Raw genomic sequence first — 25,818 nt, 5'->3', positions numbered from 1 at the left:
TTTCACCGGATCTAACAATTTAAGAATATTCTCATATCTAATCAACTGTAGAAAGAATAAAGTTAAACACAATAAAACCAACATGCATAACACCAATATTTTAATGTGGAAAACCCAATTAAGGGAAAAACCACAGTGGGAGCCTACTCACAATAAGAGGATGCTCTGTAGTAGTATGTATAAATATTATAATGGGGAATGCACATGCATTCAAGCACACTGCCTAGAGCTCACTACTCAAAATAAGATGACCCAAAAGGCTCCAACCCTCACGGAAGGTTCACTACCTTACACTAATGATCAGACTACAATCTTGATTACATGAACTGCAAATATAGCATCTTCAAATGCCTGATGATAGTTTTGGTTAAGCACATTTGTCTGCCATACAATATTCTATTCTCAAAACACCACACCAAAGGATAAATTTTCTTATTCACACATACACCACTCTCTGATAATGTAGACACACCATTGACACCCAGATTACATGAATCTAACACCTATTTATACAATTCATCAACCTCGACTACAGGGTCAGCCAAACCCTCAACATTACAAAATTACATCACACGATACATAAATCAACCAACAAACCAATATAATGACATAGATGACATATCATGGACCTAAATAAAATCTCCAAATATGCATCACCACTATAATTCTCACCAAGATCAACCGCAACACGTTACACCACCAAGAATACCGCATAACACGAAGAATATCATCGGATCAGCAAAATCAACAAGAACACACACAAGAATCAATGCGGACCATCAAGACAAATAGAACACGATCAAGAAACACCAACAAGCACATTAGAACCATCTGCAATAATTGCACCAACACCACTTATTCAAATCTTTATCAATCAACATGATAACTCACAAGAACACTAAACAACATCAATTCAGACTAGAATGATAGCTTGCAGAGCACCAAATCATGAACCATCTGAACTGATGATATACATGAACATCCAAAACATTCTCCCAAATCTAAAACCAAAGATATGATCATGTCAGAGCTCACCGGATCAAATACCAAACTCTACCAGCCACTAAATAGAAAGACTAAACTTCAAATCGGATCAAATAATATGATCAAGTAAACTTATGGATCACTAAAACCAATAAGGAATAAAGTATTCCAGCATCCCAAACATATAAACCAACCATATCAACTCAATGCAATCACTGGAACACCAAATAGATTTTTATAACACCAGAACACATGAATATGCTGACATCAATGACAACAACATATCCTAGTAGAAACAATATCCAACAACCTCATCTTCCTCAAGAGTTCTACCAACACATATGATGTTCATAACAAGTTCATTCACTTTATCCATAAAGGATGTTATATTCTCATCTTCTCCCATCTTTAATGTCTCATACTTTCCTTTCAAACTCGACAACTTAGCAACTTTACCTTGTGCATCTCCTTCATACAAGGTCTCTAACTTTTTCCAAATCTCATGTGCAGTTTGAAGTCTCATTATATTAGTCATCTTTGAATTGGTTGAGGCACTTAGTAATGCTTCTGTTATGTTCATCATCCTTGATTTCAATAGTAGTAACCAGTCCATTCTGAGGAACATTATAAACACTCTTTGTAATCTTCCAATAATATTCTCCAATACATTTTAGGTGAACTTCCATCTGGTCCTTCCTTATAGTATAATTATTTCCATCAATTCTAGGACTCTTCTTCTTGAACACAAAAGTTGACATCTTGGATCTCCTTAAGCGGTTGAGCTTCTTCTGAAGGATCTAGATCTGAAACCACTTGTTGGCAACAACAAAAGAAGGAAAACTAAGAGGGGGAACCTGGGGGGGGGGGTGAATCAATTTTCACCAGATTAAACAATTTAAGAACTATTTCAAATCCAATTACTTGTAGAAAAAATAATGATAACAAAAATAATAGCAACACACATAACACCAATATTTTGACATGGAAAACCCGGTTAAGGAAAAAACCATGCTGGAATCCTACCCACAATAAGATGATACTCTGTAGTAGTATGTGAAACTATTACAATGGGGAATGCACATGCATTCAGACACACTTCCTAAAGCTCACTACTCATAATATAATGACCCAAAGGCTACAACCATTTGGGAAGGCTCACTACCTTACAAACATATTTAGACTATAATTTTGTTGAGATGAACTACAAAGATAGCATTTGCTAATGCCTGATGACAGTTACAATTAAGCTCATTTGTTTGCCCTGCAATAATATCTGCTCAATACACCACACTGAAGGATGAATTCACTTATTCATGCATAAGCCACTCTTTGATAATTCATAATCAACACCCTTACATCACCGAACCACCAATTACAAAAATATAACACCTATTTATACAGATCATCAACCTTGACTACAAGGTTAGCCAAACCCTCAATACCTAATTACAAAATTATAACACATGATGTATAAATCAACCACTAGACCAACACAATATCATAAAAAATATATCATGGACCCAAATCAACTCCTCGAATACACAACACCAACAAAAATCTAACCAAGATCAACTGCAACATGTTACACCACCGAAAATACTGCATAACACAAAGAATATCACCAGACCCATAAGATCTTCAATAACACGCCTAATGATCAATATGGATCACTAAAACAAATAGGAAATGATTGGAAAACATCAACAAGCATGTTAGAATCATCAAAAATAGCTGCACCAAAACAACTTAATCAAATCTTCATCGATCAACACGCTTACACTCAAAAACACTTATCAACAACAATTTAGATAGGAATGATAACTTGCAGAGCATCAAATCATGAACCATCTAAATGGAAGATACACATGAACATCCAAAACACTCTCCCAAATCTGCAACACAAGATATGATCATACTGGAGCACAACAGATCAAACACCAGAACACTGCAACACTGAACACTAAAAACCAATCTCCATACATGAATCCTCAGCATGATCAAATCATCACATAGCATCATGGAATCAATAAGAATGAAGTATCTCTAATTGATTCAGCATAAGAAATAGATAAACCAACCAGATCAACTCATTGCAATCACTGAATCACCAAAGAACTCTCTGCAACACCAAAACATAGGAATATGTTGACATAAATGACAACAACATCTTCCATAATTAAAAAATTAAAAAAATTGAAAGGAAACTTGCATTTGTATTTGATAGTACCTTTCTTCAATCTTCTCACAAATTTTACTTCAACTTCATCAAGCAAAGCCCATTGGGTTGATCAACAACTAGACTATCTTCTTTCTTTTTGCTATTTTTGAATGCAACTTCTCTCCTATGGGATTCTATACCAAAATCTCTCATCTAAAAGTTAGTTAAAGCACCATATAGTTGATCCATTAGATATTTATCTAGGTCCATAATTTCCTTGATAGCAAACACCTTATGACTGTAAGATTTAGGAAGAGATCTAAGTGCCTTTCTCAAAACTTCATCTTCTTACAATTTAGTGCCAAGACCCTTGATTCCAGTTACTACCTCATCAACCTGGAGCATATAGCTAGCAATATCTTCCTTAGACATATTCAAGTTCTCAAATTTTTAATTGAGGTTGTGCATCTTGAATTGCTTACCTTATCATCTCCTTCATAAAGGTTGTTAAGCTTTTCCCACTTCTCTTTAGCTATACCTTAGTGCATCACTTTCAAACATTTAGAATTTGTTAATCCACTCATAATTTCATTCCTTGCTTTACCATTTTTTTCATACAACCTATATCAACTATATCTGTTGGATGAGTGGGGGGAAATGTATAACCATCTCTAACTAAGTTTCAAAAACCAAACCCTAATGAGGTCAAATAACCTTCCATTCTAACTTTCCAAAAGGAGAAGTATGTACAAACTTAGGTGCCTTGTGTGATCTATCTTGTGCCATCCCAAACCTCTCCTCATAGGAAATTGGCTCTGATACCAATTGCTAAACACACACTAATATTAATAAGGGAGGTGAATTAGTCTTGAACTTAAAACTTAAAACTATAGGGCACCACTTTATTTCAACCTTAAACTCTTAATCATATTTTCAACAAATAAAGATAAAGAAATGAATACACATGCACAAGAGAACACCAAATTTATATGAAAAACCCTAGAAGCAAAAAACTATGATGAGACTCAACTCACACTATAGGAAACAAATATTATAGTATTTGTTTTAGGGCTCACTACCCAAGGAAACTCACAATTCCCAAAAGGACTTGTAGGTTGAGGTTTAGTACCTCAAGGAAAGATTCAAAGGGCTTACTTTGACAACTCACTATCTCCAAGCAAGATACATGAAAAGTGTTAGGTGAAAATTTTGTAGACTAGGGAAGTTTACAAAATTGTGGTTTCATCCACAATATGCAAGATTAAATCTCTCATAATTTATAAGGGAAGGCTCCCCCTTTTGTTTACTACTCTATTAATCTATAATATTCTCTCTTTAGAATAGATATTAGTCTCTCCTCTTTCTTCAGGAAATAATTTACAATGCAGAACAATAATGACTAATAAAAATTCAAAGTTACAAATAAATAACCTAGAGAATATGCATGAAAACTATAAATAAAGAATCAAATTTTGCTTAAAGGCTCAAAGTTCTCTATTGCTTCTTTGAGATGAGAGAATAGTGCTTAAGCTTAAAGTCTTACTATTCGCTATTATCTTATCAAATTTCTTGAAATAACTTTTGTAACCCATGGTGTCAACTAAGACAATCAATGGAAAGCACAAAGTCTTTATCTTGATCCCTTATTACAACTTCTGATAATATTTTCTTGAAATAACAATATAAAGCTCAAAGTCTTCAAGTTATTATCTCCTTCTACCAATATGACAAAATGAAGCACAAAGTCTTTGAAATGCTAGCTTTTAATAATTCAGCTAACTTTTCTTCAAAATAACAAGGTGAAGCTCAAAGTCTTCAAAATGTTATCTCTTTCACTAATTACTAATCCTAATAAACAAGAGTTGAAATATGACACAAAGTTCACAAGCCAACACTTAGTCTACTCTTTAATGATATTTTCCCACAAAACCTTTACTTAATCAAAATAAGATTTAGTAAGATTGCTCTCACCATAAACACAATAAATCCAACATAAAGTTTGGTTGCCAAACATATCTTCTTATTTGATCAAGTTTGAAAAATAACAATAGGAACAAAAAGTTTCACTTTTTCTCTTCTCTTCGGTAGAGTTTTGCTGCATAAGATTAAAGATACTAATTACAATAAGTAACCTCATATATATAGGTGAGGCGTAATGAGAGAATCTAGGAAAAACTATTACTAAATCAAAGAAGAGTCCTATTTGACTTAGAACTCATGCATACTCTAGATGTAAAAACTTAAATACAAAATGACACTTGAGGTGTCAAAGTCTTGTTACAAAAATGCATCTGCAACTTCTAAAATGTGAAAACTACTAAGTGTCACCAGACACTCCATTTTGGTCTTGTTTCATGAACTCCTTTAATTTCTATAGAACTACCTTCATCTCTTCTTCATCAAGTCCTTTGGTATGGCTTGTGATGACTTTGACCCTGGTGAGAGAATCTTTGAGGCTGATGCAAAATTTCTTGTACTTTTTCAAAAGAGAAGCTAAATCATCCAGATTGACTTGGATATCTATTAACTTGCCAATAAAAGATAATGAGAAATCTTGTTTATCAACCTCTTCACCAAAAAGCAAGTTGAATTCTTTGATAATGGCATCTTCATGAAGAGGCTTCTAGTTTTCATCAAGGAGTGTACAAGAAAGTGTTGATATCTTCTCAATGACGTCCTTTCCCTTGTCATTACATTTCTTATGAGATTTCCTCATATCTTTGATAAGTACTTCTAGGGTGTTCATTTGATGTTCTAGTAGCTCCCTTTTCTTAATATACATGTCCCTTGAAGGAAGTAATCCATTACCAACTATAACATCTAATTGGAAATCTTCTAACTTCAAGCAAGAGTCAAATTTCTTCTCATGTGTCTCCAATTCATTTGAGAATAGATCCAAAGTTTTATCTATCTTAGACTTCACATCCTCTATATTATTTATTAGGGTAACTAATGAACATAAGAGATGCGTTCCTTGACTCAAAAACCTATCCATCCACTTACCAACTATTCTCCCATGTGAATTGACCTATTGATCTTGCTTGATGATCTTCTCATCTACTTATCAAGTGACTTGTTCAATTATCTCCGATGACTTTGTCATTTTGATCAAAACATTAGTGAGTTGATCCACCTGTTTCTTCAATTTATCCTTCTTGACATTTTCTTCATTAAAACTTCTCACCAAATTATCAAAAGTAGTTTGAGAATCTTCCACTGTTACTTCATGTGTTTGCTTACCCAAATTAATCCTATTGATAACATAATTTATAGGTTGAACTTCATCCAAATTTGTATCCGGAGGAAGAATTTCCATTTCTACTTACTTATTCTTTACTTTATCTACCTTTATCTTGGATAAAGTCTAGTCCTTATTTGTACCTTTGGGCTTAACAAGAACCAATTGACTTAAATTGAAGTCATCTAGAGAGATGGCTTGCTTTTTTCACTTGGGAGTGTTAGACTCTAGCCAAGGTGGGAAAGGTGTATCATCATCCACTCTCGCGTTTAACACTTGAGATGCCAATTGAACAACTTATCTCAACCCCTTCTTTCTTTGTCCTTGTGAATGGTGTTCCTTCTCCCTTCTTCAAAACTTCTAGGGGCATCAAGCAGGGGGTTCCATCTCCCTTATTCTCTTCATTATTCTGGCTGAATGTATAGGTAGAATTATTAGCAAATTTGTTTCTTAGGGGCTTCTTGTAGGAATCTCCCCCTCTTCAAGTTTTAGAGCCTGTACCCACCCACAATTTTTTGATGATACCATCTTAATGGGTACTTCTTTGATCAAAGAAGAGTCCACTATGAAGAACCTTCTCAACACTTATAGTTTTGCCTTAGGTCAAACAATTAACTGGGAGAAAAGTTTTGTTTTCTTCTTCGACACCCCAGAGCACAGACAAATTAGGATGGCCTAGATCCTTGGGTGCCAAATTGGAAAGCCTCCTTCTATTTACCTAGGTCTTCCTTTGGGCATGAAACCTTTAGAGCTATTATGGAATAGTCTTGTTGACAAATTCAGTAGGAAGCTAGAAGGATGGAAAGGTATTCTTCTTAGTCAAGCTGGAAAAAACTAGCTTTTAAAATCTTCTCTCCAGATTCTTCTAATTTATTCTTTAAGCCTCTTCAAAATCCCTAGAAAATTTGTTGATGCTATTGAGAAAATTCAGAAAGCCTTCCTATGGTATGGGGTTGAGGAGAAGAAGAGAGTGGCACTCATAGCCTGGGATAATGTTTGTAAACCCAAAATGGTGGGGGGTCTAGGCTTAAGAAATATTAGAACCTTGAATAAGACACTTCTAGCCAAACAAATCTATAGAATCTATCAAGGAAATGGAGAATGGAATGATATCTGGAAGGCTATGTACTTACAGGTGGTTCCCACAATGGAAGATTTCCTTGCCTCTGATCAGATACAAAGTGGCTCTTTTATTTGGAACAATGTTATCTAAGCTAAAAGTATTGTTAGTTTAGGCAATGTCTGGGCCATAGGTAATGGCAGGAAGGTGGATTTCTGGGATGATGCCTAGATTGGAGGAGCCCCTCTCAATAAGTGTGCCTCTTAGATGCTCATCCAAACTTGTAAGGAGAATTTTAGTTTTTGAGTTGCTGATTACTAGAGAGATCAAAAGTGGGTGGACCTCAACTCTATTGATCCCAACCTAAAGCAGGTAAACTTAATGATCAACCATGCAATATTTAAAACCAAAGGGAAGACCACATGGTGTGGAGCAATACCTCTTTAGGGATTTATTATGTATCTTTTGTTGTCCTTATCCTGGCTCAATCCCAAGACCTTATCCCTTGCTAGGCTAAGGCTTGACATCCAGGTTTGACTCCTAAAATTAATATCTTTTTATGAATTCTTTTGCAAAATAAGATTCTAACCACTGATAACTTGAGAAAGATGGGTTTTTGCATCCCCAACAGATGCTATCTTTGTCTCAATGATGAAGAATCAGTGAACCACATTTTTATACATTGTCCTTATGTCCAGCCTATCTGGGCTATGTTTTTTCAACATTGGGGTTTGAATTAGATTTTTCTAGAGGAGATTCAAGACTATTTCAGAAGCTGGCACTGCACTACTAATAATCTGACCATAAGAAATTTATGGAAGTTTTCCTTTGCACATATCCTTTGGGGTATATGGAAAGAGAGGAATAAAAAAATCTTCAGGAATGATATCAACACCTCTGAAGTGGTGTGGGCCAAGATAAAATACAATTGTGTTGTGGATGTGATGGCTAGGGGAGAGCATTATTGTAATAATAAGGAGGACTTTGATGTTCTCAAGAGTTGGAACATCCCTGCCTACATGGACACCAACACTAACCAAATCAAAAGAAGTGTGTGCAGTTGGTGTTTCCCCCCTAATACTTGGTTTAAGGATAACTTAGATAGAGCTTCTAAAGGTAACCCAGGGCCTGTTGGTTGTGGTGGAGTTATCTATAATGGTGCTGGCTTTTGTATTAGGGTGGTAGACTTTCCCTTGGGGATTTAGACTAATCATCTGGCTGAAGCTATGGGTGCCCTCCAAACTATTAAACTAGCTTATAATCTAGGTGTCAAAGTGTTATGGTTGGAAGGGGATTCTACAAACATTATTAATTGCCTCCTTGGTAAACACCAACCCTCATGGATGATTAAAAGCATCATTGATTCTACCAGGGTGTTTCTTGAGGGGTTTGATTAGTGCTACATTTCAAATGATTACAAAGAGGCCAACAGGTGTGCTGATTGGGCTGCCAATGAGGCAGTACAGAGCGAGCAAATCAAGATTCAGAATAGCAAGGGGGAGCTCCCTTGTGTGGCATGTGACATCTTAATTTATGAAAGATATCATGGTAAGCAAGGCCGGATTTGAAATCATTTCCTGAGATGATAGGGGAGGTTGTAGTAGAAGGAGTCAGTTTTGTATGTAGCTGAGAAGGAGGTACATTATTAATTGTAGGATCACTTCACATGCTTTATGGGTGATTTTTTCCTTATTGAGTGGAAGCATTAGAAATTTCCATTGGCTTCTAGTGGTTTCTCATAGAAAGTTCATAGTGAAGAAAGGTATTTGCAGTAATTCACAGTCGATAGATAACAATAACAATATGGGTGGAAATCACAGGAGAACAGAGGCAACCACTATCGATAAATGGAGGGACCATCCTCAGGTTTGGGCTATGCTGCAAGCAACCAAGATGACTGATTTCATGGAGAGAATACAAGAGAAACAACCTGAAACTACAAGAATTTTCAAAAAGGGATGGAATAAAGGCACATTGACCATTGGAAGTAGGAAGGTCAAGGTGACTGAAACCATGATCACTGAGGATAAGGGTCTTCTGATGGATGATATCAAGTTCTATAGGGATATGAAGATTTTAGATGCTACTATGAAGAAATTTCTTAAGGATGAGGAGGAGAAAGCAAGATTGGTAAAGGAAAGCCATACTTACTACTCACCGAAGCTAATTAAGTTAATTTGGTGAAGGGTTTTTCTTTCTATTATGGAATTTATCACTTTAGAAGGGAGATTTACTAGGGTTTACAACTATCATTTTGTTATTCTGAACCATTTTTGGTATAAAGAGAAAATTTCCATTCCATATTATCTTTTCTGCACCCTAAATGTTGGGATAAAGGATGCAATTTCCAACCCCAAAACCAATCCTACTATGCATGAGGGTCTGATGGTGATTTTTTATAATCACATCAAGAATAATAGCGTCCATCTTAACATTGCTAAGGTTTCTATGTCAGAAGAGGAATTGGATGATGATGGTGATGGATATGACATGAAAACTAAGGAAGAGGATGACCCCCAAATCACTAGGTCGAGCAAGAGAAAGAGAAAAATAGGGCATGAGCTATAGAACAAAGGGTTAGAAAGAAGGAAGCAAAGGGGGGAGGATGATGATAGCTGGTATTAGGAGGAAAATGAGACTGACGATGACATGGATACTAATAGCAAGGAGGTCCAAATACTCTCAATCCAGAAGAAGAAAAGGAAAACTCTAAAAAATGAGGAAGTGGGAACCAAGAACTGGTCGCCTTTCATGACTGGCTCTAAGGATAAGGGTCTAGTAGGGGAGGATACGACCATGAAAGAAGATCAAAGCTCCAATGTCAAGGAGGTTGGTCTTGAGGTGAATTTGGATCCTGAGGGAGACAAGGCCTAGGAAGGCCCTCATCTGGATATTGACCTTTGCATCAAAAATAGCATGGATAGCTTCAAAAAGGTTTTCCTTTGGCTGCAAAAGGAAATTACTGGTATAAAAACCAGACAAGCCCAGGAAGCTAGAAAAATTGAGACTTTAGAAGCTATTGGCACTGGTAAATTTAGCTCCCTCCCTGAGTGTCTCAATGAGCTTAGCAAAGCTATCAGTAATGCTGAGGAGATCATTAATGCTCAACAGAATAGCTTCCAAATCCTAGAGAACAGAGTTGGGGCTACTGAAAAAAGACTCGAAGGAGTTGAGAACATGCTCAAGAAGATTGGAGAGAAAATTTATAAGATCCTAAAGGTTGCCTCTACTAGTATGAAGGCTCTAATTAGTAAGCTTGAAAATTACCATGGGAATAAGGCCACTTTAGGCATCATTTATGTGAAGGAAGACACCCCTGATGATAAGGAGACCGGTCTTGGCAAAAGGACCCGAGTGAGCACCAGAAAGATGCAAAGCCAAAGCAAGGAAATTGATGATATCAAGAAGATGACTGATAATATAGAGCAACTGGAGTTGGAAGTCATTGAGATGCTTTATAACTTTACCTAACCTAGGCTCTTTCTCAGTCAGTCCTATTTGTTGTTTGTTGTCTCTCATTTGCTGGCCTTTTTTGCTAGTCAGCTATCCTTTTCTTGTTTGTTGTCTTTTGTGTTCTGTAGCACATTAATGTATATCTTTTGATCTTTAGTTTATAATGGGTTTCAAGGGCCCATCAAAACCCATTTTCCCTTATTCAAAAATACTTGAGATGCCAATTCTTGAGACTCAATGTTTGTGGTAACTATGGGTGGAGTAGAGGTAACAATGACAAGTGGATTTTGAGCAATAGAAACCTTAGGAGGAAGCTGAGTTTTTTTTATGAATTTATCAAAATATTCCAACATGGAAGGAGTTACCTCAAACAAATTAGGAATAAAAACACTTTCAATGTTATCATGAGGTATGTCAAGGGCGAACTCAGTGGTAGTTGTGGAAGGAATGATATGGATCACAAGAGCCTAAGATGAATATGAGATAGTGGAACCAAAAGGAACAGTGTCAGAAACTGAAACTGAAGTAGTACCTATGACATCATATAATGTAGGAAAAACACCCTCTTATGTCTCTTGAGATTATGAATTACTTAGGATTTTTGGTAATCCCTCCTCATCAAATTCCTCTTCTTCTTTTTCCTTTCATAGCTCTTCCTCAAACAATCTTCATCAACTCCATCATGAGTTTGAGTCATTTGGGCTAATCATTCTCCTTGACTCTTACCTTTTCCAATTATGAACTTGAATTTGGGAGTCTTAGAAGCTTTTGTGTCCTATCTATTCTTTGTTCTCAACTCAGAAGTCTTTCCCATAGGCTCTGCAGTGTCATCTTCAAATCTAGTCTAGAAAGGCTTCAACTAAATACCTTACTAAGTTAGCCAAATATTGATATTGGCAAGAATGTTTTGGAACCTGGTCCTTATGGAAGTTTTTTTCTTTTGAGACCATTGAATCAAAGACAAAGGTGAATTTACAACCTTGTTCTTTTCATACATAGGTTCCAAGATATCACCACCATCCTCAAAATCTTCAGGGATATCGGCAAGATTCAAGTTCTCAATTTATTCCACTATTAGACAACAATAGTCAAGCCTCTTGATATCTTCTTCAATTCCACAATCAATCCATACATCTATCTAGTGAACATGAGTATAGATTTTCTTGATTTTATTCTTCATACCTTTGTAGTCAAAATATTTTCTAGTCTTGAAGAATTTCATTGTTACTCTCCTCATTTTCTCTTCCATGGCTTGGGACTTATAGATAGAATCAATAGAATATCTCTCAAATGGTGATGGAGAACTTAAGACTAGTTTTGTGAGCCCCAAATTGATGTTGATTCACTGCTATCATTTGACAATCCATCTCCATGAAAATGATTTTATTAGATGTGTACCTAGGAAGCATGAAAGGCTCGCCATCAAAGCATCCAATCCTGAGATATGCGAATGTAGGGAATTGCAAAAAGACACATCCATACTGATTCACAATATTCTAGGCATCATTTGATACTCTCCTCTTCTAAAGATCCTTGTCAAAAATACACATGTAATGAGAAAAGAAAGCATCATTTACTCTCCTAAAATGATGTAAACTCTCCTTGAGAGTCAACTGTGTGAAATATTGATAAACAAGATCTGTCTCTTGTCTCATGTGGTAGATAATCCTAGAAAATGCATCATTGAGGCAATTGCATATACAAGATATGAATTCATGTAGAAATTTAAGGTGGTAGGTACTTTGGTTAACTACTCACACAATGCATCAACAATCTACTTACCGTAATAGATTTTCTTCTTATTTTGTCAAATTATGTGAATGTATTGATACATCCACTTATAATAAGTATCAAAAGTTGGAAGCCCCTTTACTCTACCAAGAAGAGTAATCAAGCCATTGACCTACTCAATGAAGTCACTCTGGTGAATGGTCTCAAGCCATCTTGAAATAGTAGACCTTGGATTCTTCAACCAATTCTCATTGATATTTCTTCTGCACTTGTCAAAATTATTATCATAGTAGGTTATTACTAATTGCATATCAATATTGGCATATTGATCTATATGTAGACACCTAAAAATAGTGTCAAAGAAATCTTCCTAAAGCTTAGTGAGAGTCTTATTTCCCTCTATATCCTTTACTAACCTGCGCACTAGATCATACTGGTTAGCTAAGGCTAAAACAAATTTAGGGTTATGTTCTGACATAGGAAAGGATACAACTAGATGAATTCCACTATTGATGGTAGGAACCCAATATGTATCTATGTTAAGAGCACAAAGGAAATAATAGTCTAAGGTGCACATCAGGTTTGTATCCCTGACTTGCACCTAAGAAAGTTTCATGGTGTGAGTCAAGGATATAAACCTGACTAGCACCGACCAAAACACAATGAATGGAAAGACATAGAGAAAGGTGCATGACAAGACTGTGGCCCTGACATGCACTATGGAGAAAAGTTTTTGTGCATGGTGAGGTCATGATCTCGTCATGCACCACTTGGGAAGGGCACTTGAAAAATTAGTGATGTGAGTCGAGGGTAAGCTCGACACACATCAAAGCTAGGGATTTGGTATGTGTCGGGTTTACACCCAACTCACACCAAAAATAGGGAAAGAAAAATATATGATGTGTGTCAAGGTTTAGAAACCCAACACACATCCATTGCACATGAAATATGGAAGGAGAAATGGAAATGTATTGTGGGGAGGAAAATTTACGATATACATCAAAGTAAAAACTTTGGTGTGTATTGTAAATACCAATCCGACTTACATGGTCAATAAACCAAATCCAAAGAATTAATAAAAACTTAGAAAGAATGAGAGAAAGGTAGAGAAAAATCACATACTGAAGCCTTTGAGAAAAAGATCTTTGTGCCTAAGGAAGCCTTCAACAAATTAGGAAAGAGAAAGACCAAAAGCAAAAATAAAGGGAAAGAACCTGAAGCAAAATCAAACACTCACAAACATTAATTCTAAATACGTGCTCCATTATGGTGTGTTTTGGACTTACAAGTCTAATTTGCACCATAAGACCCAAAGATGTGTAAGTCCAAAATACAACTAAAAATGACTACTAAGTGCATTATCTAGTTATAAGTCCAACTTTACACCTAGGAAACCAAAGATGGTGTAAAATCGAGTTTAGAAACCAATTTTGCACTAGAATAGGAAAAACTTATTTTAAGTTGAAATTTTGAATTTTAACTAGTAAAACAAGATTTTGAACATGAATAAAAAGTATTCAAGGACTAATGAGGCAATCAAAATGCATCCCAAACTAACTCTTAGAGAAATGAGAATGAGTTTATCAAAAATTTGTTGGGGGTTATCTTGTTTTCACCTTAAACAAAAACAAGGATAACAAAAATAAGAGTTATAATGAATAATCCTTTAGCATCACTGCATTCAATAATCTCTCTAAAATGTAGCCACTCTTGACTCATTGCCTCAAGTAACCATTTGGAAATTATGCTCCAACACTTTCACCTATTCAACATTCCATACTCATCCAAAGACATTTCAATTGATTTGATCTTATATATATATATGATTTGCTTCATCTCAAAACATCAATTAGGTAGCCTAGAATAGGGAACAAGGAATGATCCCACAAACTTAGTCACAAAACATAATTGCATTAAAAGTGGTCCAATCCAGGAGATAGAGAGGACCTAAAAACATATTATTACATCTTCAAATATAGTCCAAAACATCACACATGATGGTGCATGTCCTCCCAAGTCATCCATAGGGTATTTTGTATATAAAATAGTGTAGAACACAACTAGTTAGCCCAAAACACATCTTCCAAATGAATTACTTCAATGCAAATTACCACAAGCCATAATAGGACCCAAAAATAACTCAACACAAAATCTAATGCTATTTTAGATTCCCAAAAGCATAGCAAAAGAAAAAGAACAAGCCTCGTCAGCTAGATAACTATAAATTACCATGAAAACCAACTCCAAACAAAATGCAACACTAAAGAGATTAACCAATATCATGTGGGCCACATAGAGACATTCCTAGACCATCCACCAACACTTTTAGATACATATTTCATGTTGTCAAGCTAATAAAACTAATCTAATAAAGAGTTTATTATCGTATTGTTAGGATAGACATAGGACACCAACAATCATACTTCTAGAATACTTCATTAACTAAAATATGAACTAAGACACTGCACAAAAATTATAAACATGTCCTCCAAGCTGAAAAAATAGAAACATCAATGCAAAGGAATGTGAAACATTCTTTAGCCTAGTCCTAACAAACCACCAAACTATTAGAATCAATGAACATTGAGAGGGGGGGGGGGTGAATCAGTGTTTCAGTATTTATAAATTTTTTAATCTGATTCTTAATCAACCAGATGCACAAATAAGAAACTGAAATGCAAAAACACAAAGAAAACAAGCACATAACCATAACACTAGTATTTTTACGTTAAAACCCAGAAAGGGAAAAACCACGGTGGAATTTGAACCCACAATATTATTCCATTATGGCTAGTTGCAAAACAATATTACAAAAGGGGAATGCACTTGTATTAAGGCACACTTCGTAGAGCTCAATGCTCAGTTACAAAAATAGGGCTACAACCCCAAAGTAAGGCTCACTACCTTATAGGCTAATAGAAAATGATTACAATGAGTAATGAACTGAACAAAAGCATTTGACCATGCCAAATAATAGTTTTGGTTAGGCACAAAGTGATCCAGTGCACTGTTATGATAAACTGCTATGTTTTTCACTACTCTGCTTACTAGATCAACACAATTCATGATACGCATGTGAAACTACACTCAATCACTCCTAAAAACATCTCACACATCATATCCACACCCAAATGCATTAACCAAGTCAATCTTATATATCCACACTAGCAAATTTGATCTCCTACAAGTTGGCTTCACAAAATTTCAAAATATGAAATGTGTAATGCTGCAAGTCGGCTGAAATCCTTTCCAAAACATATTTTAGAACCAAAATACATGTTCACATGCTTCCTATAGGCCTCACCAATTATCTCAAAAACATAAGCAATCACTATAATTTATCCAATAAATCTGGACCACACGTTACACCAATAATAATGAAGATAGCATTGTTTTACTGCTTTACCAAATATCAGATCTTCAAAAAGGATTAGGGAGAAATAATGGAGGGTGGATTTGCATGATAATATACTTTTGATACTCAACCAATTAACCCTGATCACTGAAACCAATATTTTCTTCACCAAAAATGAGAAATGCCCACAAAATTGTACACTGAGCTTCACCGGGTTGACTTGATACCAAAATACTTACTCAAGACATCCAGGTAACCAAAAATTCATACCGAATACGATCATAAAGTTGATTTGTCATCAATGACAACTCCTAAGAATATACATGCATAAAATATCACTAATATTCACTGGAACATCACTGGAAGAACATCAAATGCTAATAATCTCCCCCTTTGGCATGGATGGCAACACTATGAAAAATGCTCCAAAAATTGTAAGCAATCTGATAATCTGAAATTTGTACACTCAACTGACTCCAAGACTCCCCCTAAGAATAAGCATCATTTTTCACTGCACTCTCCCAATTCTCTCCCCCTTTGACATCAATGGTAAAGGGTAGGGATCCGCCAAAACTTATGTACAAATAAATGCAATAATTTACATGAATTTAAAAATATCTGCATAGGTAACCTTCAAGGATTGCAAGTACCCATTCCATCCTCTTAGGAAACAATCTAAAACATTAATCAGAGCACTAAACATGTATGCATGCACTGTAACATCTTTGAGATCAAATGGCACTTGTTTACCTAATGCACAAACTGCATCTTGCTAGGCTCCAAGTAAGGTGTCCTTTTGGGGAGTAATCAAACTTCTCAGTTCTCCCACTCTACTCAAAATTTTCTCTTTTTCTTTATTCAAACCCTTTCTTTTGTCAATAAAAATCATTATTTGGGCTTCAAGGGAACTAGGAAAAATTGAATGAGGGGCAAATGAATGACTGATACTAGCTAGCTTCCCTTCAAAATCTCTTATTTGCTTATCAATTTCTACAACTTAAAGTTAGGAAAAAATAGAAATGATTTAAATATTTTTTGACCTTCACTTAATGCATCCTCTGCACTTTTCACCGCAGTCTTCAAAACTTCTCTATCATCTTCAATTTCCTTCAGATAGGTTTGAAGCCTCATCTCATTGAACTTATGCAAAACTTTTGTATCTATCGCTTTCTCTAATGATACAAAATCGGATTCTACTTTATTCAACATAATCTTACCGGATGGTGAGTCATTTGTAATCTACTTAAGGTCAAGAATATTTTTTTCCAAAACTACAATGGCCAAAGATATCACCTCTTTTTCCTTGACTGTGGACTTGAGTAATTCCTCACTAGCCTTGATCTATGCAAGAGTGGCCAACTTTAATTATTGAAGAGGGGATAAGGTGATTAGATCTACCAGACCATGAGAAAGATCATCATCAACTAAAATTTGCTTTCCCTTATCAGGGACAATAGCCTTGGTTAAGGTTATCAGAGCTTTAACTATTTCCCCTTCATTCTTCTCCTTCACCGATTCAACATTTTTATCCTCATTGCCAACTTTGTCATTATCTTTATTCTTCTCAAATTCACCTAACTCCTTTGCTATCATCTCCACAATTATTTATATCTCAGAAGGATCTTGAGTAGCATCACTAGAGTTATCCACAACTTAATTTTCAAAGGCATCAGCTGGAGTTCTTGTTCAACCGGATCAATTTGTATAGTTGGTTGATCCCATGGAAAATCTGTCTACACATGAATTTCTGTCTACACATGAATTTCTGTGGGAGAAGTTTCTTTACTTGAAATGTCCTTCCGGTTTGGTATCACTCTTCTTTGGAATAACTTGATAGCCATTTTATTTCAAAATTTTCGTCAAAATGCATTCAGTGTCATTCACTACTTCATCTACTCTTTCGATCATTATTTTATTCACTCTATGCTTGCTTCCGAAGTTTTTCTTTGCAAGTCCCAAAATCTTAGGTATTTCTTCTCTAGTTATTTTTAGACATATCTTTACTAATGTAAATTCTTTCAACTTTTCATCTTCTAAACTAGGGTTGTGTCTTTGGGCATCCAAGATATCATACAAGTTCTTTGTGATCATAGATGATAACTCTATCAAAACCTTACTGAATTTATCCATATACTCTACAATTGCTTCTTCTACTACCCACTCGTCTTTATCCTCAAAATTTTCATAATATATAAAAACATTTTCCAAATTACCATCTTTCAAAATCTCATCAATCAACTATTGTAGAGTCAATGGGGTAACAATTTCATATGGACTTTTAATCTTAATTGATTTAAGTGCTTCATCTATCTCTGATTTCTTCTTTTTGCCTTCTCTAAGCTTTTTGGATGGCTCTGTTGGATTTTTAGCTGTCTTAGCAGGAGGAGCATCACTGGATATAGGTTTCTAGACTACACTAGCATAGGTAGCAGTATCCTTCACTTACCTTACCTCTTCATCTGATTCAGTTTTCTCTTTAGATGTAGTATACTGCCTTGTAGACTTTTCTTTCTTCTTTTTCTCTGCTCCACCAGTATATACTACTAGTTTGGGCTTAGGTAAAGGTACTGGTTTCTACATATCAAAGATATGTACAAATTTGCTAGGCTTGACTTGTGTCTTCTTGGGAGGAGTCAGTTTAGCTTGTGGTTTCACTATATCTTCCTCCTTCAGAATGTTCTTTTCTCTTGCCTTTTGCATTACTTCCCAAGTAATACCCATCTGCTTAGTAAGTTCCTCAACCTCCTTTATTACTTTCCTCTTCCTTCTAGCACCGGTGAACTTTATATGTAAGTTTAGATCCTTTTCCTTGAAAGTTCCAAATATTTCTTCCTTCTAATCTACTGGTTGACTTAGTAGGTGTTGTGTGTAGACACCTAAAATTCATATTTAATTAATTTAAGCCTTTCAACATAATTAATTAATTTAATTGTGTTATCCTCATTCCTCTTGGAATCAATTAAATTTAATTTAATTAATCCTATCAATATTGTCCAATAATTAATTTATCAAATAAATTAATTATTCCCCTATTCTTCTAAAATCCCCTCCAACAATTATTTCCTCTAAACCCACTTAGTTACTTAATTCTAATTAATTAACCTAGTCATGTGATTCCTACAAATCACTTTTCCTAATCCCACTCAACCTAATTAATCCTTCTAGAATATCTCATAATCATGCTTATTATTATCCCTCAATTTTTAATTCCCACTCATGTCACATCAACATTGAGTCTCTCAAAGACATTCAAATTTCTTTGAATCCCTCAATGCATCCTTATTTTGGAATTTTTAATTCCTCGTGTTTGAAATTCAAGTTTCTCCCCCCTTTTTTCCAAGGAATTTTATATTTCTGTTTATTTTCCCAAGGCACCCTTGATCCATGCCTTCTATCTCAAATAAATCTCAACCCTCCATAAGGAAATCAATCTTGGCCCTCCATTGGCCTCCTCCAATCTATAAATTGGAGCCTCTTCTCCACAAATCAATGAGAATCTTCTATGGCATTCTTATGCTGCTCTTTTCTCCTCTCATCCTCTTCTAATCATCCCTCTATCATGTCCTCATAATCCTTCATTATCAAATCCTTCTATCCATCATCCAAATCCAATCTGATAATCCACTTACCTTGTTGAGCATTTGGAGAGCATTCCACATCCAATCAAGTTGAAGAGAGGTTCTATTCAACTTCACCGAAGGCTCAATCCCAGGGAGAATTAAAATAGCAAGGTATAAATAATCTTTTGATGTTTTAGTGTTTTCTTGCTCATTTCATTGTGTTTTTGATCATTTAACCTCTCATTCCATTTTCCCCTCTTCATTGTGCATATGCTTCAAGTGTAATAACATTAACCTCATACCCCATGGGAATGATCCAAACTTTCCTTGACTCAACAACCTCCACATGGCATTGACATTTATCAATCATAAAATAGATTGTCTTCTCATATTTCTCAACTATCTTCATAGGAAATCTTTCTTTGGCTTTCACAGAGGCTTGGAAGGTCTTAAAATAGCCTCATAATGTAGATATTCTCATTGTAGCATCACCTATACCCATCAGTCCTTCCTTGATTTGCATGGCCAATAGTTTATAATAGGCCTGTCAGAATTTGGTTTTATTCTAGGGATCTCATTCAAGAAGTATAATGCTAAACAAATAAGAAGGGACCCAAACTTGAAAGTGTGTTTCTTGTCCTATTTAATCTTCTTCAAGTTACTTATCAATTCATTCAGGAGAACTATGCACATATCATACCTTTTATCTTCCTTGAGCATCTAATATGTTGAAAATATTGTAGTATGAGAGACCGAGTTTGGTTGGTATTTGGCATAATTGATGCAGATGAGGTGATGCAGTTGAAGATGGATGACTGCACCGGTAGTGGATAGACGTCTATTTGTGATGAAGAGATTGAGATTTTGTGAATAGATGACTTGATCAGTTATTTGTGTTGTCATTGATGGTAACTGATGTCAAATGATGTTCCTGATGTTTTGTTTTGTCATCTAAGTGATTTGGTTTACCGGAAGATAGGGTTTACTGACAGAGAACTAAAGTATGTGAAATAGGACTTTAACCAGTAAAGCAAAGATGTTTTGATTGAATCCGATGATTAGCGATGATTGGTGATTTTTGGTTTGGATGGTGAGCTTGTATCATGGAAAGGAGTATCTGACCAAAAACAAAAATTGTGAAGATTACTAGAAGGCGTGTTTCAAATTTTTGATGATGTTTTACTAAGGTTTTAGTGGGGTTTAAGACAGGTGAAGATATCATCAAACCAGTGATGATTTTTTTCATGACGGTGATTGATAGTGAGTCTACATGAAGCTGGTAACATGACACAACCTGCGTGAAATGATTTAATTACTATTTTGGTGCAATTCAAGGAAGAATTTCTTAGGAATCATCGAAAATATTAGTAGAGTGTTTTATGGTTTTGACTTTGGTACAGGTTGGATTTTCCATGATGGGTTACGATCAACCAACGGTTGATATTACATTGTAATTTGTTGCCATGATCTGTATATCAATATGTGATGATCTCTTATGATTTGAATTATAAATTCATGATGTAATTAGGGTTTAGTGGTCAACCTAGTTGAGATGGCTATTTAGGATGACACAGTTGATTTTTTTGATGTCAGTGGTCTTAGAGAATGTGTTGAGCCATCCAAGTGAAGTGTGAGATCTACCTGAGAGTTGTAGAGTGCCGAGTCCAACTGGATTTGATCAAGAAAGCATAAAAGTGCAAGTAACATATCATTTTCTTACTGTTGTTCCCTAATAGTTGCAGTAAGTCAAATTCTCTTAACCAGGTAGGTCCTAACAAGTCTTAAACATTTAAGTCTTCTAAGAGGGCATCTCTCAAAAGAGTGTTAAATCCTCTCACGAGGTTTATCCTAACAAATGATCAAGCTCCTAACTGGGCTGCTAGGCAAATCCCTTAACTGGGTGACTCCTAACAGGGTTTGCTCCTAACAGGGCGTATTGTAAGCTCCTAATAGGGCGTACTTCAAAAGAGTACAAATATTTGTGGGTGCTAACTCCCACCATTTTTTTTCCCCTATTTGGGTTTCCATGTCAAAAACTTATGGTGTTCATGTGTGGAATGTTTTTCATGTGATGTTCTTGTTTATGTTTCATTTCATGCATTATTTCTAAGACACCAGTTATGATGTTTTATTAGAGGTTTATCAAAGGTTACCGATGTTGATAAGAGTTGATAGAGAAAGTGATTGAACCAATAAGATAAGTTGGTAAATGATCAAATCTATATGATTGCTTGAGTGGTGAAAGAATTGATTGATGTGGTAAATGATTGATTAATGTATTAAGAAAATCTGATAAAGAGGTTGTTAGATCTGATTAAAAAAGTTGAGATATTTGTTAAATGGTTTCAGATTTGATATAAGTTTGATTTTGGGTTTAAAGTTTCAATTGGTCTTAATATTGATTCACCCCCCCCTCAGTATTAACCAAACCCTCATAGGATTAACAAGTTATGCCTGCTTGATTGATCAAATTTGTAACCCACCACCATCGAGGTAAATCTGACATCATGCTCCAAGATATCACTAATTGTCATCGACCTGTTGTTAAATTTGGAACCAGTAACAACTATCATAGTGTTATTCTGTACTTTTCTCAGTCTGGGCACTTCACCGGTTGCACTTAAGCATGTGACTATTTGAATAGCATGCTTGGTGACTTTATAAGGTTTTTCCAGCCAAATGAGTTCATCATGGACCTTGCTGAGGACATACTGGACCCATTCCACTTCATCGAATATGGGAAAATGAATGAATTACATGAAACCATTGTCATGAAGAATTTTACATTCCAACTTCAAATTCCCCAAGCTATCCACCAAATGCTTGTTGAATAGTGTAAGCATGTCTACATTTCCAAGCTCCTCAATATCATAGTGGATATATGTCCTAATATATTCATTATGAATAACACTATACAAAACCAAAGAAAACACTCCTTTCGCATCATCTTCAATCAATTTGAAAGGATGTCTCTTGAAAATGGGTCTTGCCCTCTCAAAAATATCAACAACCAGAGGGGTAGATATATCAGATGCAGATGCCATATCAAATTTAGGGTTTAAAATAGATAGCTCGTGAAAAATGGATAAATACCTTTAATTCTAAACTGGGCACAAAAAATCGCTCATTGATTGCTTCAAGCTTTGTTTCGCTGTCAAATATCTTTTACTCTGTAGCTTTGCTTTATTCTCTCGATCACATTGTGAAGAATAAGCTTTTGAAATCCCCTTTTAAACCTAATTTCTAGTTATAATAAATGCTCAACCTTAAAGCTTTGGGTTACACTGTTTCTCATCAACTCTTTCACCGGATTGCCAAATAGCTACAAAAATCTTTTGTATATCAACTGCATTCTTGATCTAAATCTTTTACAACCTTCTAGAATCGATTATAGATCTTTGCAATGGTTTTTTTAAGAATCTGCATGAAAAAATCCCCCTAATGCCAAAAATCCCTAGTTACTGGATGAGGTTCCATCACCAAATTCAGGTGTGGAGCCATTCTGCACATTCAAATCTTCTTTCTTTACCCACATCTTCTTGTGTTGATCTCTGATTTCATCTACCTTTTCTTTTCCTTTCTCATTAGATTTGTTCTTGTTCACCGGTGCATTCCTGCTTCTGCAATGTTTTGTAATATGACCTACTTTGTTACAAGCATGACATACAATATTCTCTGCATAAGCCTAAATTTCATCTAATTTGGTCTCATCCTACATTAGTTAGATATATATCTAAATATTCCACAAGCACAACATCTTTTATTCTAAAAATTATTCATTACTACTCTACACATGTTTGACTTGTGACGAAAATTGTTGCATATGAAACATTGACCAATAAAGGTAGGACCATTGTTCATATTATTCATCCTACTTCTACATTGATTTTCCATATGACCAAATTTATTGCAAGTAAAACATCTACCATTGAATTTATAAGCATTAGGTTGTCTTACCAGAGGTTTCTTGCTTTGCTGATGATTTGATTTTGTATTGCTATCTCTACAAACTGGAGGATTCTACTTTCTCATATCTAAGTCCTCTTGTATCTTTCCCATGTCTCTGACTATCCAACATCTCATCCAACCAGGATGAACTAGCTTTGATATTTTCTTTGTACTCACTAACAATAGTCATCTCATCTCTCAGAATTATGATATGTCTCTCAAGTTCTTGTCCATCATTCTTTGTATGCACCAATTCAAGCTTCAACTAATCATTCTCATATGTCAATCTGCAACATTCATCAGATATTTCCTTCAAGGATTGAGCCAATCTTTCTCCATTCTTCTTTTGATCTTCAATCTCAATAGTTAGCTTCATAACAATAGATTGCATCTCATTATTCAAAACTGAATTCTCCTTGGCCAGCTTCTCACATTCATCAGTCTTGTCTTGCAGAATTTGATTGTCAACACTTTGTTCTTCTTTTTCCTCCTGCTTGTCCATCAACTCATTTCTCTTTTCCAAAGAAGTGTTTACTTGATCTTTCAGGGTTTCAATGAAGTCTTCAGTTTGCACTCGAAATTCTTTTCAAGCTACTCTTTTCCTTCATTGTTGCATCAAGATCTTCAAGTGTCACTGTAAGTTATCTCTACAAACTAGAGTCCATTTATTTAATCTTTTGGATCTTCCTCAAGATGTTAGGCTTCCTCAGAGTAACTAGGCTCTAACACCAATTTTTGGAATCAATGAACACTGAGAGGCAGGGCAAATCAGTGTTTCTATATTTATAAATTTATTAATCTAATTCTTAATCAATCAGATGCACAAATAAGAAACTGAAATACATAAACACAAAGCAAACAAGCACATAACCATAACACTAGTATTTTATGTGGAAACCTAGAAAGGGAAAAACCACGGTGGGATTTGAACCCACAATATTATTCCACTATGGCTGGTAGCAAAACAATATTGCAAAAGGGGAATGCACTTGCATTTAGACACACTACCTAGAGCTCACTGCTCAGTTACAAAAATAGGGCTACAACACTGAAGGAAGGCTCACTTCCTTATAGGATAGCAGAATGATTGCAATGAGTAATGAACTGAATAAAATCATCTAACCATGCCAAATAACAATTTCAATTAGGCACAAAGTGATCCACTGCACTATTCTGATAAACTACCCTGCTCTACTTACCGGATCAACACAATTCACGATGTGCACATGAAACTCCACTTAATTGCTCCTAAAAATATCTCACACATCATATCCACACCCAAATGAATTAACCAAATCAGTCTTATATATCTGCACTAGGAAATTTGATCTCCTACAAGTCGGCTTCACAAAATATCAAAATATAAAATGTGTAATGTTGCAAGTCAGCTCAAATCCTTTCCAAAACATATTTCAGACCCAAAATACATTCTCACATTCTTCCTATAGGTCTCACTAATTATCTCAAACACATCACCAATCACAAAAATCTATCCAAGAAATCTAGACCACACGTTGCACCAATAATAATGAAGATACCACTATTTTTCTACTTTACTAGATTTTGGATCTTCAAAAAGGCTTAGGAAGAAATACCAGAGGGTGGATTTGCATGATAATTTTCTTCTGATACTCAGCCAACTAACCCTGATCACTGAAACCAAAATCTACTTCACCAAAAATTAGAAACGCCCAAAAAACTATACACTGAGCTTCAACGGTCAAACTTGATACCAGAAAAATTACTCAAGACATCCGGTTAACCAAAACTCCATACCAAATGAGATAAAAAATCTGATTTTCCATCAATGACAACTCCTAAGAATATCCATGCATCAGATATCGCCAATCTTCACTGGAGCATCACCAGAACAACATCAAATGCCAACACAAACTACCAACTTTTTGAATTTACCAGAAACAATAGTTGCAACAATAGGGACTTGAAAAGATAAGAGTACAACATCAACAAAGCATACACATTACATCCAATACTACAAGGCCATAGCACCACATGCAAAGGAATGTGAAGCACTCTTCCTAAGTCTTCAACTATTCTTTCTTGTATTCACATATTTCATCAACTTTCAAAGACCAAAACACCTTATAGAACCAATTGCTCACTTAGGAGCAATAAGAAAGACATTGCAACAACTTGTAGTAGGTACAAGACCTTTACCATCATCAATTACATATCTACTTTACTATCAGGCTTCTAATCCTCGTATCAATGCTTCTAATCCTCATCTCAATTCTTCTAACCCTCAAATTAATGCTTCTAACCCTCATTTGAATAAGATATAATCATGATAACATCTCTGATAATCCTCAT

Source organism: Cryptomeria japonica, chromosome 11, assembly GCF_030272615.1.
Source record: "Cryptomeria japonica chromosome 11, Sugi_1.0, whole genome shotgun sequence".
Lineage (NCBI taxonomy): Eukaryota > Viridiplantae > Streptophyta > Pinopsida > Cupressales > Cupressaceae > Cryptomeria > Cryptomeria japonica.
Note: the sequence above shows the minus strand (reverse complement) of the source record.